Source organism: Halichoerus grypus, chromosome 2 (assembly GCF_964656455.1).
Source record: "Halichoerus grypus chromosome 2, mHalGry1.hap1.1, whole genome shotgun sequence".
Taxonomy (NCBI): Eukaryota; Metazoa; Chordata; class Mammalia; order Carnivora; family Phocidae; genus Halichoerus; species Halichoerus grypus.
The window spans coordinates 180,800,726-180,817,305 of NC_135713.1; positions in this window are offsets into that span (position 1 = coordinate 180,800,726).

The window sequence follows — 16,580 nt, forward strand, 5'->3', positions numbered from 1 at the left end:
TGTGAACATTCTGGATTTATCTCAGAAAAGTAAGAATTAACCTCATAGATGGCAAAGGACTTTTTACAGATGGGGAAAATGAGTCTAATAAAAATCTAGCAAATAAGAGGAATCTCAAACTATTGATACCTACTAATACTTCATAGAGAATCTACCTAAAAATCAAGTCTATTCCTGTCACCTTGTTTAAAGTTGTTCAGTGATATAGCATTAGCCATTAGGTGCTGAAGCAAGATGGTGACAGCCATGGACCTTGAAGGCCAGGTTAACTGGCTTCAAAGCTTGGCTCTACTACCTACTTATAATGTGAATTTAGGCAAGTTACTAACTTTAGTACACTGGGGGATCTTCCACCCACGTCCCCTTTAGAGGAAGAACTTGATGCTCAGCCACAGACAGTGTGGTCTAAAGATAACCTCTAGCTCTCATCTTCCTGATCAACTTCAGGCTTTAGAGAACATTTTGCCTGAGGTCATGCCTTTCCTGGGTCAGCCTACACCTGGTGACCAAGCATGGCGGGGTAATAAAGGGCTGGCACTTTTTGACCAATTTGGGATGGGCAGCATTAGCTTTAGAACTTCTTGTCGAATTGGTCAAAGTTTTGCCAAGTTTTGCATCCTAAGCCAACTTCTCTCTCCATCCAATCCTTTTTCCTCCCTATTACCTTCATTGATGTTGACTTTTACTAAGTGTCTGGCACCCTAAGCTCTATCTCAAGCTCTGCTTCTAGAGAACCTGGGCTGTGACAATACTGAGAGTGGTCTGAGAAAGCAAGTGAGATGATAATGAGCTTTTGGAGCTGAACTGCCCAGCACTTGGCTGACACTAAGGACCCCACCACTGGTAGTAGATGGAGCACAGAAGGGCTCTGGCTTAAGGCTGTGGTCTGTTAAAAGTTTCAGCAGTGGTGAATAGGGAGGGAATGTGGTGGATGGAAATACACTGACAGCTCTAACATATTAGGCAGTTGAGATACATAGAGAAAATAGTGGCTATAAGGATACTAGGGTCAGAGTTATCGCTAAGCACTGTTGATGCACTACTACAGTAGTTTTCGAACTTAGGGTGCATCAGAATCACTGAGAGAGCCTGTTAAAACACAGACTGTGTCATGCCAACATTAGAATTTCTGATTCAGTAGATCAGGAGTGGAGCTCAGAAATTACATTTCCAAAAAGTTCCCGAATGATGCTAATCCTCCTGGCTCACAAACACTCCTTAAGAATCTCTGTTCATAGAAAGATAATAAATAGCTGGGGACAAGAGAAAGCCAGAGGGTCTTTTTCATTATGAAGAGCTTGTCATTTCCACCAGCCAGAGGGTAAAGCTGGAACTTAACTGTCAGAGTAGTTGAAGTTTAAAGATGGTTAAACACTTAACCAAGGTAGGTCTTAATGCCAAGGTCAGATCCCTTGTTTGGAAAACCTGAAATCCTTGCATTGGGAATGAATGGGGATATCTGATGGGTGTATTAGAAGACTGACCCTCTAGACTCCTCTGAATCTTCTGAGCCTGCAGTGGTGGCCCACCCCTTTCCTTCCGTCTTTATGGTTCCATAGGAATATAGCTGCTGAATCCTCTTCCCCAGGCAACATGTGGCCCCCTCAGCACCTGTCCCCAGGTCTTCCAGATTATCAGATTCTAGCCCTGTCCATTGTCTTTGAGCTACTTTGATTCTCTATAAATTGTGGATAACTGATGATATGCAAACACTGTCTGATAAATATTTAATTGACTTCCTCTCCCCACTAAACAACTACAACATCAACAACAAAACCCAAACCCCATATTTTGGTACCTATCTGGTAAATCCTGTTATGTTGGTCAGTTTGTCAATTCCTTCCAGATTTCCAGTTCTTTAAATTTTCTTCAATATCAGGATACAGTCCTCCAAACTTACTTCTCTAATACTTACTCTCCTGCCTAATTTACATCACCAAAAAATATAACCCAATTTTTTAGAACCCTACCAGAACACTAGGTTGCCTTGCTGGTGGTCCCTTTCTCCAGAATCCAAAGAAGCCCTGTGACCTAAAGCCCCATGACTTGATTTAAACTCTAAAGGACCTCCCTCACTCTAAAGGTCACCCTTACAGCTGACTACGAATGGGATGATTTCTCCCTGAACAGTCAACTGGACCACTACGAAAGTCAGGCAAAATGCTTGGGTCATGCCTGCCTTTATAGGAGAGGTAACCAAGACTGGACATTACCTAAAACATCAACATCCTAGCTTGAGAGCTCTAAGAAACTCATGAATTGTACTGCATAACCAGTTTTCATGGACAGACTTCATGGAATTCACCATCTGGTGATTCTCAGGGTTCACTTCCTGGTACTTTAATTTTTAATTTTTATTTTTAAAGTAGTTTTTTTTAAAGATTTATTTATTTATTTGAGAGAGAGAGAGTGTGCATGAGAGAGAGAGTGGGGGAGTGGCAGGGGGAGAGATCCTCAAGCAGATACCCCACCAAGCGGGGAGCCCGACTTGGGGCTTGACCTCAGGACCCATGAAATATGACCGGAGCTGAAACCAAGAGTTTCAGCTAAGCTAACTTTATTTTAATACAACCTTTATACTAATATTTTTATTCATTATTTTAAGCATCTCTTTTTAAAAATACTTAATCTCCAGGACTCCAAAACAATTTAACCTTTGTTACCACTTCTCCATAGCTGGTTCAGCTGGTTTTGCATGAACACTACCACCAAGTGTCTTAGAGCTACTATTTCTTTTTTTTCTTAATTTTTTATTGTTATGTTAATCCCCATACATTACATCATTAGTTTTTGATGTAGTGTTCCATGATTCATTGTTTGTGCATAACACCCAGTGCTCCATGCAGAACATGCCCTCTTTAATACCCATCACCAGGCTAACCCATCCTCCCACCCCCCTCCCCTCTAGAACCCTCAGTTTGTTTTTCAGAGTCCATCGTCTCTCATGGTTCGTCTCCCCCTCCGATTCCCCCCCTTCATTCTTCCCCTCCTACTATCTTCTTCTTTTTTTTTTCTTAACATATATTGCATTATTTGTTTCAGAGGTACAGATCTGAGATTCAACAGTCTTGCACAATTCACAGCACTCACCATAGCACATACCCTCCCCAGTGTCCATCTCCCAGCCACCCCATCCCTCCCACCCCACCCCCCACTCCAGCAACCCTCAGTTTGTTTCCTGAGATTAAGAATTCCTCATATCAGTGAGGTCATATGATACATGTCTTTCTCTGATTGACTTATTTCGCTCAGCATTAACACCCTCCAGTTCCATCCACGTCATTGCAAATGGCAAGATCTCATTCCTTTTGATGGCTGCATAATATTCCATTGTCTATATATACCACCTCTTCTTTATCCATTCATCTGTCGATGGACATCTTGGCTCTTTCCACAGTTTGGCTATTGTGGACATTGCTGCTATAAACATCGGGGTGCACATACCCCTTCAGATCCCTACATTGTATCTTTGGGGTAAATACCCAGTAGTGCAATTGCTGGATCGTATGGTAGCTCTATTTTCAACTTGAGGAACCTCCATACTGTTTTCCAGAGTGGTTGCACCAGCTTGCATTCCCACCAACAGTGTAGAGCTACTATTTCTTAGATGCTGTCTCACCTCATCTAGAAGTTTGCAATTACTTCTGAATTGTTCAGTGATAAATGATATTCATTCATCTTGAAGAAAAGGGGAGACCAGCAATGTTGAACTTTATCTGAGTCCCATGCTCATAGAAAACATAAGTGGTTAAGATATCTCCCCCATTTTTTTGTTTTCCAAAATACTCCCACTCTTTTGTATTCTGAGCAATGGCTAACCAAAAAGGAGCGCCCTGATCTCCTATATTCTGAGATGAAACTCACCTCCTCACTTCCTCAGTGATGTTTTGTAAAACCAAGTTTTCTCCCTCTTTTTTGAGACACTCCTCATTAATGAATCTTCTCCCTGGTAAAAGAGCCTGAACAAAATCATCTCCTTAATTGTCCGTTGCATTTTGTTATTGCACCTGCTTCTCCTTTCCTCTCCCTTTCATATTTTATACTCCAAACTCTGTCTCAACATCTGCTCTTTGGGAAACCAAGCTGTGACACTAATTTCTGTGCTCAGTTCTCTTACCGATAGATAAGGATAGTAGTAGTATCTGTCCTGACCTCACTGATTTGTGTGTGTGTGTGTGTGTGTATGTGTGTGTGTGTGTGTGAAAGAGAGAGAGAGAGAGAGAATTTCTGCTATGGACAGAACTGTTCTCTAATATTCTTATAGATTGGATACAGTCCTCCAAACTTACTTCTCTAATTACTTACTCTCCTGCCTAATTTACATCACCAAAAAATATAACCCAATTGTTGAAGACCCAATTCCCAATGGGACTGTTTGCAGATAGAGCAATTAGAAGGTAATCACAGTTAAATGAGGTCATAAGGGTAGGGCCCTAATCTGATAGGATTGGTGGCCTTATAAGACAGTAAGAGAGAGAAATTGCTTTCTTTGTCTACACACACACACGTGCACACACACACACACACACAAAGAAGAAATTATGTAAGCACACAGCAAAATGGCAGCCACCTATATGCTAAGACAAGAAGCCTCAGAATCAAACCTGCCTTGTTGGCATCTTGGTCTTAGACTTTCCAATCTCCTTTATTTCTGTGAGAAATAAATTTCTGTTTAAAGCCACACAGTCTATGGTATTTTGTTTTGGCAGCTCAAACATAAATACAATTTCTTAATTAAATGCATATAAATCATTTAAAAGGCATCGGGTGGCTCAGTCAGTTAAGCGGCCAACTCTTAATTTTGGCTCAGATCATGATCTCAGGGTCCTGGGACCAAGCCCTGCATCAAGCTTTGCACTCAGTGGGGAGTTTGCTTAAGGATTCTCTCTCTCTCTCCCTCTGCCCCTCCCCCCACTTGCATGTGCTCTCTCTCAAATAAATAAATCTTTAAAAATAAATAAATGCATATAAAGTGTTTAAACTTGTGTCTAGCACAAAGTAAGTGTGTCTCTACAGCACCCAAGGCACAGTTCCAACATTGCATTTGCTGTCTTTTAAGTGATCCTGAAATTTCTTGTGCGTGTGTATCTCTTCCTCACTATACTATAAGTTTCCAGAATGCAGGAACCATATTGCATTTTTGGTGCTTTGTAGGCTGGTGGTGCCCAATAAATATATCTTAAATTTTTGCACTGAAATGTAGGGTGGTCCGTGTGCTTTAAGTAGCTGAAAATTTCACAGATCTTGCAGTTCTTTTATTGTTCCAAGACTACTGGTGATGAGATCAAGAACACACCCATGCATGGGTGCATACATGTGCACACACACATGCAACACACACCACTATCCATTTGAGAATCAAGATCATTAGCAAGACCATTTAGAGATGCTATTCGCTTTAATATTATTTACTTTCATATTTATTGCATATTTTTCATATTATTTATTTTGTTAAAAAATCTGGGCATGGAGGGGTGCCTCAGTGGTGCAGGTTGAGTGTCTGATTCTTGGTTTTGGCTCAGGTGGTGATCTCAGGGTCATGAGATAGAGCCCCTCATCTGGCTCTGCGTGGAATCTGGAATCTGGTTGAGGCTCTCTCTCGCTCTCTGCCCCTCCCCTTCCCCCGCCCCCACCCTCACTCTCTCAAATAAATCTTTAGAAAAAATCTGGGCGTGGAGATGCTGTATTGTAACTCCCTATGTTCTTTTTAGTAATACACAATCTCTCCAATGTTTTAGCACTTGGGAGATTTTTAAATGTTAAAAGCATAATGTGTAGGAGGTTTAATTTTAATAATTGCACTGATTTACATGAACACGTACTAATGGGCTGGGAAGGAAGGGTAGATAACTTCCTTTACCTTTTGAAATGGAATTTCAGGGGCTAAATGCTACTGAAAAACTTTTTAACATAAAATGTTGATCTGTGAGGATCCACCCTTAAACCGTATGCCACAATTTTACCTCTTGACCTGCCTTTACAATAAATACGATTCTAACAACAAACGACATCAATTTCCGTATTCAATGTTTCACAATCACATTTTTACTTGGTGCCAAGTAATGCACGAAGGGGTGGGTTATAGCTACAAATCAGGTTGGAGTCCGGAGCCCAGTGGAGAAGACAGGCAAGTAAACATTAATTAGACTTCAGGGTGACAAGCACTAAGAGATAAAGTATGGGGTGATACCAGTGTGTACTAGAAAAATACTTCCCCTAGTGATGGGGCCAGGGAGGGAAAAAGATGGGTGAAGAGAATGACATTTCCGCAGTGGTCTTTGTTTGCCTTACCTGTCACTTGTCTTGGCTGCTAAGCTGCTTTCTCTTAGTTCCTAATTCACTTTCTCTTCATATGTACATGTTCTAAATCTTCAATTAGTTTGCAGACTCCCCAAAGTCACAGGACACATTCTCTCTTCAGTTTCTGGAAGCTCTAAAGGCTCTGCATACACTGGGTACTCAATAAATTCCATCAGCTAACACTGGCCTGTAATTGCTGCTTGCCCATGTTTTCCCAGAGCCTTGCTACACAACAAACCAGGTGGCATCCCTCTGGTTTACACTCCAAGCCTAGGAGGGTACTAAGGGAGCCATTCTAGAGCCTCACAGCAGATTAGCAGCACAGCTCCCATCACTGTTAATAAGATTTACAGAGGTAATCTGCCTGGCACGTAGAGAAACCCTGCCATTAAATAAAAAGGGCAACACCTTCAGAACAGAACAGTCAACTGTTTTACCTTCTAAGACATTAACATGATAATGTCACTGTTCCTCCAAGGTGCCCAGCTTGCTAATAAATACGCAGATGCCATTCGGAAAGACACAAATGGGCAGACTAAGGGTAGAATGTTTATATCCTATTGCTGGAGAACAAAATAGACTTTCTCCCTTCACTCTTTTTCCAGGGCTTTATTCTCATTGCTAAGGGCCAGGTCTCTGGAAATTCAATAAGGTATGGAGACAAAAAAAATCAAAGTTTAAGAAGTGGTACTTTCAGAGACCTGAAATTAGGATACCCGAAAAGGAGTAATGAAGTACTGGTGGAAATGAAGTTTATGCCCAGATCGGAGGAACTTGCATACCAAGTCAAAAGATTTTTTATTTTCCTGTAGGTAGTGTGTTTTCTGAAGGATTTAAGCCAGGAAGAGTCAGGGACAGACATGTGCTTCAGAAAGATTAATCTAGAATGAATGTGTTGGAGTAATTGTGGATCCTATTAATATTATAATAATTTCCTAATTTGAACTTTTATCTGAAGTCATCATTTATCCTATACATAACTATAAGCTAGATCATATGAATCTCCTCAAAAATCTTCATTGCTGTATCAGAAGTGTGTGGTGGCCAGCAATAGAAAGTGATTCTGGGTAATGTTAGCAGTAACGTTGTATCAAAAAAGAAGCTGATAAATCAGACCTCAGAGCAAGAGTAAGGGTAGCTGTGGAGACCCAAGAATCAGGACTTCTCTAGAATGCTGCCTTTGAATTACTCAGCTCCAATCATAGTGCCTGTAAAGGTTTGCTCAGAATGCAAATTTATAGCACCCCCCCACCCCCAGCCCCCACCCCTGCCCACCACTTTGATTTAGCTTGAGTTGTGTGACCACTCCTGGCATTAGCAGGTCAGGTTGCATGATAAAAATCTCACCAGCAGAGAAGGGCACGGGGAAAGGATGCTGAACAGACAAAATATGAATAGAAGATAATGAAAACAGGACTAAACAAACAAATGTCCACTATCAGAACATCCTTACGAAAGAAAGTTGACATTCTTTACCATGGCAGTCAAGGCTGTCCATGAGAGGGCTCTGTCCTACCTTTCAAAACCTATTTCTTAGTATAGCCATCCCTGCATAAAATAATTCGGATCCATAAGACTACTTACTCCCTTTAAATATGCCACACATTTATGTAGCCTTGCATTTGTTCATAATGTTCTCTCAATCTTTGTTGCCCATCTTTGCCTTCTCTGAAACCCACACTTTACTTATCCTTACCAGCTTAAGTACTGTTTCCACAAACCATCAGCTATACTCAAAGAACACTCTATTTCTATCTCTACCATGTCACTTATTTTCCTTTGCCTTGTAATAATTTATTGATAATACTATCAACAACTAAGAACTGCATGAAAGTTTACATTTTAGAAAAATTATTATATGTTATTTCATTTGACCCTGGTAGTTATCTGTTTTATTGTACACTATCTTTTATAGGTCAAGAAATATTAGATAGAAAGACAGTCTAAATTTATTCATCTAGTAACTGGCAAGGTTGAATCTAAATCCAATCTCAATCCAAATTCAAGTTCCAAAGATGGAGGAGACCATTGTCTATTTGTCTCCCACAGTGACTACTAAAGATTTGCAATGGTAGTTAGTCAATAAATGTGTGTTGAATAAAAGAAGGAAAAATAAAATGTCAAAATTTCTTACCAAAGTATGAGTAGTTCTGGATTCAGAAAAAGAGATCATCAGAGAAAGACAAATATCATATATTTCACTCGTATATAGAATTTAAGAAACAAAACAGATGAGTGTAGGGGAAGGGAAGGAAAAATAAAATAAGACAAAATCAGAGAGGGAGACAAGCCATATGAGATTGTTAACTATAGGAAACAAACTGAGGGTTGCTGGAGAGGAACTGGGTGATAGGCATTAAGGAGGGCTCTTGACATAATGAGCACTGGGTGTTCTATGCAACCGATCAATCACTAAACTCTATCCCTGAAACTAATATTACACTGTATGTTAATAAAAAAATAAAAATAAAAAAAAAAAGGAAAAAGAGATCAGTGACTAGGTCATGAAGTTGGCTTTCCTCTTAAAGGTAAGACTATAGTTAAACCTTGGAAATTAATATTTGGGAAGATGAGGAAATGGTAATGGGAATTTATGGTAGCAGAAGTCTGTAGGCTGTGCCTTTTCCATTATCTGAAATGGTACATTTTCTTTGATGTTTTTGCAAAGACAAAATCCTTTCAAAAGGGGTAGTGAGCTGTTTAGGGGATGAGGGAAGTGTGAGGAAAGGATGCCCTAAATGGTGATTTATCATCTGTTCCCCTATCCTCCTTATCGGTTGATTCATCAGACAGCTGTTGGGTCTAGCTCTGTCATCTGTGATAGACTTTGAGCTTCAGTCTTCCTCAGGCAAATTAAATTTGACATTCAATTTAAAATCTGGGCTATAGTATAGCTAACTCTAACTGTAAGAGTGATATAGCAATGGGCATTCTGTTTAACATGGGGGTTTTTACAGCTTTCTGGGTCTTATCCACAATAATAGAGCATTTAATTCGTATTTCACAGAATCATACACTTTTAGAACTAGAAGTCTTACAAATGCTTGAGGGCAAAGAGTATCTTGCAGATCTTGTATCATTTATAGCAACTAAGATCCTAACCTTACTGTGAGGGATTGTATGTATAATAGCCAGCGTCCAGGATTTTGAGTCAGACAGATTTGTGTTTCATCCGTAACTCTGCTACTGAGTTCCTGGGTGAAATTGGGCACAGTACTTAGCCTCTTTAAGTTTCAGGTTTCCTATCTCTAAAATGAGACTAATACCCATTTCTTATTTTAAGATTCATCAAGCTGTCATATATAATATGCTCTGCATACAGTAAACCCTTAAAGCAAATTGGGACTACTCCCTTTATATAGGTGCTCCACAAACACTTAGTGAGTCGAATCAAAATGATTTGCACAATGGCAAATGACTTACAATCATAAAGCAGATCTGAAACCTGGGAAAAGAAGGCAGACAAGAAGTGAGATTGAGGGAGAGCCTCAGCTTCAAATGCAGATCTGACAGTGTCGGCCAACCCACTGGACAGTTCTAGAACAAAGATGGCCTGTTAGAGGATTCTGGCTCTGGAGGAATGGTGCTTGGTTATTGGCTGAAGGCTGCCTGGGAAGAGTGTAGGCTTGACTTAAAAGCTGAGGCAGTTCTTGAAGGTGCTAATAGCTGAAGGCTGCCAGCTAACTCCATTCCCTGCAGGTGAATGATAAGTTCTTTCTTGAAGAGAGATCTGAGTGGCACATCTCAAGGCTGCCACAACTAGTAACAGAGTATTCTATTAGATCAAAGACCAGTTATGACCTTTAGAAGTTCATGGAATTCAAAGCTAAGAAAGACTTGGTAACTAAGAGATAAAACTTTAAAAATGAAATGAAAACTTTGATGTATGTGTTCAAACTGTATTCAGAACTGTATGGGACTGAAGAAGCAAAAATGCCCATATTTCAAGACTCAAATGGATCAGAAAAGCCAGTAAGAAAAAAAAGAAAGAAACTTAGATGAATATTGATATAGAGATGGAAATAGATTAAGAAGAAAATGAGAACATGGGAGATTAAGAGGAAAAAAACCCACCTCAATTCTGTTTTCGTAATGGTAATGTCATATAAAGGAAATGGCGTGGTTTGGGGTCAAATAAATTGTGAGTTCATTCCCAGGTCTGGTCATTGCTGGATGTTCTACCATGGGCAAGTTATTCAGTCTCTCTGAGCAAGTTTCGTTATTCAATCTATTCAACCAGTCATTCTTCAAAACACTTACTGAATGTCTACTGTATTTGATGCTATAAATGATAGTCTACTGTGGTAAACAAAGCAGGTATGGTTCCTCATATGAAACAATCACAAAATTCTGATTATAAATGTTGATCATTATAGAGCCAGAAAAATAATACACAGAATTATTAATGGAAGAATAGAATTGAGATGGACTGGGAGATGAGAAAAGATTTTTTTGTGTGAAAATGGGGTGATTAAATGGAGACTCGAAGGATAAAAATGTTTAAATTAGATTAAAAAATGGGGAGAAAACTTTTCCATACAGAAGCAACAACATGTGTGCAGATCTTGAGGCAGGAAAGAGGAAGCCACGTTTCAGGAATTAAAGGTAGACAAGCATGACTAGCTGTAGAGTCACATGACCTGCTCTGTGACATTCAAGGCAAATTCATCAGCTGAGAGAGGTTTTTGGTAATGACATGAAAGGAAACCTGGAAAAGAAATGATATTAGTAACAATGGGAGAATAGCTTACTAGCCAAACATACTAAGATTGCTGGGAGGTGTTTTGTGGCCATTGGGATTGACAGTAATAAATTTATTGTGATACCAAGCTGCCCAGTTGTCTTTCTTCCTCATAGTTGAAGCAAGGAAAAGTCCAGGCGTTAAATTTGGTTAAGTCAGTAAGCCAACATACTTTTCTTTTTCTATGTTAACCAATTCTGGTATAAAGAATATTTTCCTCTCTCTGTGCTAAGGAACACTGGGACCAGGGCAAAAAATCAAAATCAAAAATCAAAAACCAAAAAACAAACGACTAACTTAACTCTTTGTTTCAATAAATACTTGCTTTTGGAAAACTAGTTTTGATGATACAACTAAAATAGCTTACTTATCAAGACTAGCCACTTGCTTATCAATACTCACTTCAGGATCTTCATATTATTGTGCCCACCAATCCAAACCTAGTATGTCATAAATTCTGCCATTCCCAATCATTTCCCTTTTAACACTTGCCTTAAGATCACCCAGTGTAAGCATAAAACCCCATAAATATCTTTTCCTAACTTCTCTTTTCTGAGACACTACTAATACCTTCTTAAGGTGGTATTCTTCCTTGATTTAGTAATCTAAATAGACATAGTTTTGCTCAACCACCAGGTGTTTCTAGTGGTCTTTTTAAAAGGTCACCAGTCAACACAAGATTGGGAGTTTTCCAAAGAGTCATGATAGAAAGTGATGGGTGCAGAAGAATTAAGGATATTTGTGAAACAGTGATGTTGTTGTGATAGATAGTTGAGTCTAAAATCGAAGAAGAAACTGAAGACAGTGGGGACTACAGTGCAGGGTTTCTTGGGGCACCTGGGCGGCTCAGTTGGTTGAGTGTCTGACTCTTGGTTTCCACTCTGGTCGTGACTGAGCCCCGTGTCGGGCTCCACACTCAGTGCAGAGTCGGCTTGTCCCTATCCCTCTGCTCCTCCCTGCTCCTCAGGCTGTCTCTTTCTCTCTCTCTAAAAATAAATTAATTTTTAAAAGTCTTAAAAAAATAAATAAAATGCAGGGTTTCTCAACCTTGGCACTGTTGACATTTGAGACCAGATAATTATTTTTGGTGAGAGCTGTCCTGTGTAGGATATTTAGTAGAATCTCTGGTCTCTACCTACTAGATAACAATGTGACATCCCCAGGGATTACAACCAAAAACATCTGCCAACATGGAGAGCAAAGCTTTTGCGGGGGAGGGAGGGGGGAGCTTCCCCCAGTTGAGAACCACTGGGCTACAGAGAAAATGGGGGGAATGATTTATTGGTTGCCTAAAGGATATCAAAAAAACATTTTAGTGGGCTGCCTTGCATAAATAAGCAGTCGGGATAGGTGTGTGTGTGATTGAGGAAGAGGGTGCTTGAGTTAATTATTTCCAAGAGAGTGTAATTTTTGGCATTAGTATCTTTCAGGGTGTGACCATGGGGGTTGGGCGAGTAATATGCATCAGACATAGAAGGCTCTATATATGGAGTGCAGATTTGATGGGATGTTAAATATGCTAATGTATATAAAGATCAGAGGCTGCCACAATGTAAATAGTCAAAAAGTTTGGTTTTCCTCCTAGTTTGATTGTTGGCAAAGGTGACTGCAATGAAGAAAAGAAGCTGAAATTTTACATGCAAACCTGTCCCCAGCTGAGTGAAAAGCAATAGACATGGTATTGATAAAATGAGTCTCCAATTAATTAATAGCAGGAATTTATTTTAATAGCACTGGCATGTTCCCATTTCTAAGATAAAATGTTTAATAGCTGTAAGTTGACTTCAGTGCTAGGGCAGGCCGAAAGAAAATAGCTCCTGTATATATTACTTTTGTAAGTAGAAAGAGTTAGGTGTCCCCAGGAAAAGAAAGACAAGTCATTTTAGGACCCTGCTATTTTCCATGATCTATGCCTTATGGGCTCTACTTGCCCTAGAACGTTTCCTGCAGAACTTCCTAGGAGGTGTCAGAATTACAAAGGAAGGGAAAAGGATTTTAAGGGAACAGGGGACTGCAAAAATTAACAGTCTCTACCAGGCCTGGAAATTGCCCAACCATATCAGAAACAGTAAATCAGTGGTAAAACTCCCAGTGCTACTTCACAAGTAAGCAAGGTCCTACATTCCTTACCTGAGGTAATGAGCCCAAGCCCCCATCCAGTGCTCTCTGAGCAGGCCCACAGCCCCTTCTGCTTGCCTGACAGTTACCTCTGCTTCATTATAATGTTAAAATCTCCACCCGAGGAGGAACACAAATCTCATTAACATAACATACAATGTACATATAGGCATGTTTCCTTAAGATGCATGGGCAACCTTATATCCACCTCTCCAAATGATGACAAAACTCTCCTTTCTGAATATTCATCTCAGCCCTAAATAAAAGAAACCCACTCGCTCCCACTTGGAGAGTCACAGCTTTGGAAGTTATTCCCCAGGATCTCCTTATTTGCTGCAAATAAAGTTTCCTTTGTGTGGCAACTCCAGCGGGTATGGTCTTTCCCTGAAACTCACCAAGGAGCAAACATTAGTTAGGTTACACTCTGAGTCAATTACAGTGAGACCGCACAGTGAGCACTTATTTGACTGTCCAGGATGAAACTCAGGGACGGATTAAATAAGTCTTACTTATTCAGCTAATTTTGGTAGTTGTCATAAGCTATCTTCAGTGAACAAAGAATCAGATAAAGCAAATACAAAAGTAGTGCAGCTGAAGAGAAGACTTGGCAGCATGGATTTCTATGTGAAATATGATTAGAATGCAGCAGTCATCCGGGATATGCTTTCTTTCATTGAGGCTATGATTTCACTCTTATAACATGCATTAACATTAAACTGTAGCAAAGAATCAAAGATTATAACAAGTGCATGATTGGATAATATCACTACACAGCTCAATTCTCATATTTTTTGTATATTCAACTGAAGCTATTGAAGAATCTAGTTGCTCTTAGCACCTGAACAACAACAAAAAATCTTCCATACTCTTCTTATCTAGGACTCACCTCTGATTTCAGTCTTTCTTTTCTACACTCTCAGACTTACAGTTCTAGACCATATTACGCTGACTAGGTCACCTGGGCATTTTGGCTTTTTGAAAACACTTTTGAATAAATCCCCACTACTATTTCAAAGCCACAATTTCAATTACAAAGGCAGATTTGAATAGAGGCCATCTGGGATTAGGCCATGGTGATTGAAAGCAAAGCTTCTAACCCTCTACACCTTCCCTAGAGACTAACTTCTTTATTGGAAGGGATCAAGCAAGCCAGTTAATACAGACTCCTTCACTACACCTACTGGGGCTGCCTTTTTGCAACTAAAGCAGAGTCTCAGTGAGGAATATGCATTGTGTCTCATAATAAATATTTCCCCTTAATTATAGAGGATATTTTGCCTGAGCTTGAGCCTCAATAATGCCAGTAGAATTAGACCATTTGGGTTGTGACATCACAGAGCTAGGCAAACATTTTCCCCCAATATATATGCATTATGTTTCAGGGGAAAAAATGTGAAAGGGACTATAATGGCACTTTTCCTTATACAGAATCAAGAAGAAAAAGAAATCTCAGGAAAAGACTTTCCTCTCAGGTCATACTCTGCCTCATACAACTATATGAAGCTCTCCCTCTTCCTCTGAAATGTACATTCTCTTTTTCTTTAAAAACTACCTGGTAATAAAGTTTTGTTTGTTTTTGGTGTGTTTTTTGTTTTGTTTTGTTGTGTTTTTTAACCTAGAAAAGGAGACTAAGGCCTTGAAAATAGACCAACTTACCAGGTATCTGTTACATATATTTGGAGCCTCAATTTCAGGCTGGAAAGTTTGGAGAAAGCAGATTCTTTTTAAGTTCCTAACTGAAGTAGATTTCTTGCTTTTAGCTATAGTTTTGCCCAGGATTTAAAGTAAAGGTAATAGAATAAAATAGACTTATTTCCCATACTTGAATCTCAACCTGAAATATCCTAACTCCCAAATTTCTTCTTACACCCATTTATTACTTTGGGCTTTTTAGAGACAAAGGAAACAGAGAAATACTAGGAGCATTATGGTTCATTCATACGATGATGTGACTTTCTGATTGAGGCAGGCAGTCTGTGTCTGAGAACCCAGGGGAGGGTCCCGCATGACCAGCCAAGAGGGTCCGTGGCTTCATGCAGGATAGAAATCAAACATGAGCCAGAAAAAGTAGAGACAGTTTACTGAATAGTGTAGGTGACAGGTAGAGAACAGCAGACTGAATGTTTAGGAGTCTCAGAAAGGAAAGGAGAATGAGTCTCCTTGCTTGGGGCTAGGCCTTTATATTAGAAAAGGGTCTAGGGTACATGTTCCTTCAGGAATCCAGGGTAGGGTCCAACCAAAAGCAAGTGTCAGGTGAACAATAGATGTTATTTCATAAATTACCAGTGGTAGGGGTATTAGGCCAACTTTCCATATTTTTAGGTTCGTCCTGAGAGGTGAAGCAAGGTTTTCTCTGTTCTTGATCCCTCAAACTTACTCATGTTTTCTGTTGTGTGTGCCCCTGGTCTCTATACTGACAGGTGATGTTGAAACAGGTCTATGACCATGGCATGACCACATTTATGTATTTTTAAAATTTTTTATTTTGAAATAGTTATAGACTTGTAAGATATAGTAGAAATCGTACAAAAAGTTCCCATGTATCCTTCCCACAGCTTTCCCCAAGGATAACATCTTATATGACCATAGTGCATTATCAAAACCAAGAAATACACGTGGCTACAAAACTGTTAACTAAGAACCTTATTCAGATTTCACCAGTTCTTACATTCACTCAAATATATATTTTTTCTTTTTTTGGTATATAATTCTCTGAAACATTATCACATACACAGATTAGTAGTCAGGGTTCTCCAGAGAAACAGAACCAATAGTGTGTATGTGCGTGTGTGTGTGTGTATGTGTGTGTGTGTGTAGAAAGATTTATTTTAAGGAGTTGGCTCATGTGATTATGGAGACCCAGGGAAGAGTTACATGTTCAAGTTCATGTTACAGTTCAAGTCCAAAGACATCTCTCTGATGGGAGAATTCTCTCTTGCTTTGGGAGGTCAGTTCTTTGTTCTATTCAGGCATGAGGCCCACTCACATTGTGGAGGGGAATCTGCTTTACTCAAAGTCTATGTTAAATGTTAATCTCAACCAAAAACAACCCCACATAAACATACAGAATAATGTTTGATCAAATATCTGGGTCTAACCAAGTCAGCACATATGATTAACCATCACAATCACTACAGTCAAAATATAAAAATATTCCATGATCTCAAAGTAACTTTCTGGTACTATCCCTTTAAAATTTTGCCCTCTATTTTATAACAATAAAAATAACTAATATGTATTTTTTGAATGTTTACTAAATGCTTAGACTGTATCCTAAACCTTTTATATGCATTACCACATAATCCTAAATGTAACCTTATAAAGTAGATATTAAAATAAATTCATTCAATCCCCAAAAGATATCCAACACATAGTGAATTTTTACTGAACCAACATGAGTTCATTCCTTTGTGAGTCCCAG